The 2,959-nt window shown below is 33.6% G+C and overlaps 1 non-coding gene across 1 annotated transcript; it reads left to right on the top strand.

The window, feature by feature from the left end:
* Positions 1 to 1,159: 1,159 nt before the first annotated feature.
* Positions 1,160 to 1,266, top strand: LOC127746430 (small nucleolar RNA R71). Its single transcript, XR_008008049.1, has one exon. It is a non-coding gene; the product is annotated as a small nucleolar RNA R71 (small nucleolar RNA).
* The last annotated feature ends 1,693 nt before the right edge of the window (positions 1,267 to 2,959 follow it).

Below are 2,959 nucleotides of genomic sequence, written 5' to 3'. Positions count from 1 at the left end.
AAAGGTCATGGTGCCTATGGTACAGGGTATTAAGAATTTGCCAGGATCTTGTTTCTTTTGAGGTAAAATTTGCTGAATCCAGGTATCTAGTTCATTAATGAGCAAGGGAGGTTCACTTTTCCAAGTCTCATTACCAAACAACTTGGCATTCAGCTTCATGATAGCTCCTAAATATTGAGCAACTTGCTCTCCAGTCACATCTTCATCCTCTTCAGAGGAAGAATAGTCTTCAGAGCTCATGAATGGCAGAAGGAGATTTAATGGAATCTCTATGGTCTCTATATGAGCCTCAGATTCATTTGGATCCTTAATAGGAAACTCCTTCTTATTTGAGAGACGTCCCAGGAGGTCTTCCTCACTAGGATTTTCGTCCTCCTCCTCCCTTGTGCATTCGGCCATATTGATTACATCAATGGCCTTGCACTCTCCTTTTGGATTCTCTTCTGTATTGCTTAGGAGAATACTGGGAGGAGTTTCAATGACTTTCTTACTCAGTTGGCCCACTTGTGCCTCCACATTTCTGATGGAGGATCTTATTTCACTCATGAAACTGAAAGTGGCCTTTGACAGATCAGAGACTAGATTGGCTAAATTAGAAGTGTTTTGTTCAAAATTTTCTGTCTGTTGCTGAGAAGATGATGGAAAAGGCTTGCTATTGCTCAGCCTATTGCGTCCACCATTGTTAAAGCCTTGTTGAGGCTTCTGTTGATCCTTCCATGAGAAATTTGGATGATTTCTCCATGATGAATTATAGGTGTTTCCGTAAGGTTCACCCATGTAATTAACCTCTGCAATTGCAGGGTTCTCAGGATCATAAGCTTCTTCAGAAGCTGCCTCTTTAGTATTGTTGGATGCATTTTGCCATCCATTTAGACTTTGAGAAATCATGTGAACTTGCTGAGTCAACACTTTGTTCTGAGCCAAAATGGCATTCAGAGCATCAATTTCAAGAACTCCCTTCCTCTGAGGTGTCCCATTATTCACGGAATTCCTCTCAGAAGTGTACATGAATTGGTTATTTGCAACCATGTCAATGAATTTTTGAGCTTCTGCAGGTGTTTTCTTTAGGTGGATGGATCCACCTACAGAATGGTCCAATGACATTTTCGAAAATTCAGATAGACCATAATAGAATATATCTAATATGGTCCATTATGAAAACATATCAGATGGACATCTTTTGGTCAACTGCTTGTATCTTTTCCAAGCTTCATAGAGGGATTCACCATCTTTTTGTTTGAAGGTCTGAACATCCACTCTAAGCTTGCTCAGCTTTTGAAGAGGAAAGAATTTATCCAAGAAGGCCGTGACCAGCTTATCCCAGGAGTCCAGGCTATCCTTAGGTTGTGAATCCAACCATATTCTAGCTCTGTCTCTTACAGCAAAAGGGAAAAGCATGAGCCTGTAGACTTCAGGATCTACTCCATTCGTCTTTACAGTCTCACAAATCTGCAAGAACTCAGTTAAAAACTGGTAAGGATCTTCAGATGGAAGTCCATAAAACTTGCAGTTCTGTTGCATTAAGGCAACTAGCTGAGGTTTCAGCTTAAAATTGTTTGCTCCAATGGCAGGAATGGAGATGCTTCTTCCATCAAATTTGGGCGTTGGTTTTGTGAAGTCACCAAGCATTCTTCTTGCATTATCATTATTGGGTTCAGCTGCCATCTCCTTCTCTTGTTCGAAAATTTTTGAAAGGTTACCTTTAGATTGTTGTAATTTAGCTTCTCTTAGTTTCCTCTTCAAAGTTCTTTCAGGTTCAGGATCAGCTTCAACAAGAGTGTTTTTGTCCTTGTTCCTGCTCATATGAAAGAGAAAAAAACAAGAAAAGAAAGAGGAATCCTCTATGTCACAGTATAGAGATTCCTTTATGTTAGTAAAAGAAGAAGAGAATAGAAGAAGGAAGAGTGAAGAATCCAAACACAGGGGGGAGTGAGTTTGGATTTTTGGATGAAGAGAGGTGAAGAGAAGTGTTAGTAAATAAATAATTAAATAGAATAAGAAAAGAGAGGGAGAATTTCGAAAATAATTTTGAAAAAGGGGTTAGTATTTTCGAAAATTAAATATAAGATATAATTAAGATTAAAATTTAAAACAAAAAGAATTTTTGAAAAAGAGATGAGACATTTTCAAAAATTAGAGAGGGAAAAGTAGTTAGTTGGTTTTGAAAAAGATAAGAAACAAACAAAAAGTCAAAGAGTTAGTTTAAAAAGATATTAAAATCAATTTTGAAAAGATAAGAAGATAAGAAGTTAGATAAGATATTTTGAAATCAAATTTTTAAAAAAGATAAAATTTTGAAAAAGATATGATAAACAGATAAGATAAGAAAATAAGATAGAAAAGATATGTTTGAAAAGGATTTAATTTTTAAAATTAAAATTAATTACTTTACTAACAAGTAACTACAAGATAAGATTCTAGAATTTAAAGATTGAACCTTTCTTAATAAGAAAGTAACAAACTTCAAATTTTTTGAATCAATCACATTAATTGTTAGCATAATTTTCGAAAATTAGATATAAAGATAAGAAAAAGATTTTGAAAATTCTTTGAAAAAAGATTTTTAAAATTTTCGAAAAAAAAGGAAAAAATTGGAAAAGATATGATTTTTGAAAAAGATTTTGAAAAGATAAGATTTTTAAATTTTGAAAATTTGACTTGACTTGTAAGAAACAACTAATTTTGAAAATTTTTTTGACTAAGTCAACTCAAATTTTCGAAAATTATGAGAAAAAAGGAAAAGATATATTTTTGATTTTTAAATTTTTAATGATGAGAGAGAAAAATTAAAAACTTCATTTTTGTGTTTTTCTCTTTTCTTTATGGATCAAAACAAGGAATGCATGCAAGAACACTATGAATGTCAATATGAACACCAAGAACATATTTTTGATAAATTTTTGATGCAAAGAAGACATGCAAGACACCAAACTTAGAAATCTTTAATGCATGGACTCTT

The sequence above is a fragment of the Arachis duranensis genome, chromosome 3 (genome assembly GCF_000817695.3).
Source record: "Arachis duranensis cultivar V14167 chromosome 3, aradu.V14167.gnm2.J7QH, whole genome shotgun sequence".
NCBI lineage: Eukaryota > Viridiplantae > Streptophyta > Magnoliopsida > Fabales > Fabaceae > Arachis > Arachis duranensis.
Note: the sequence above shows the minus strand (reverse complement) of the source record. Positions and strands in the feature narration are given on the sequence as shown.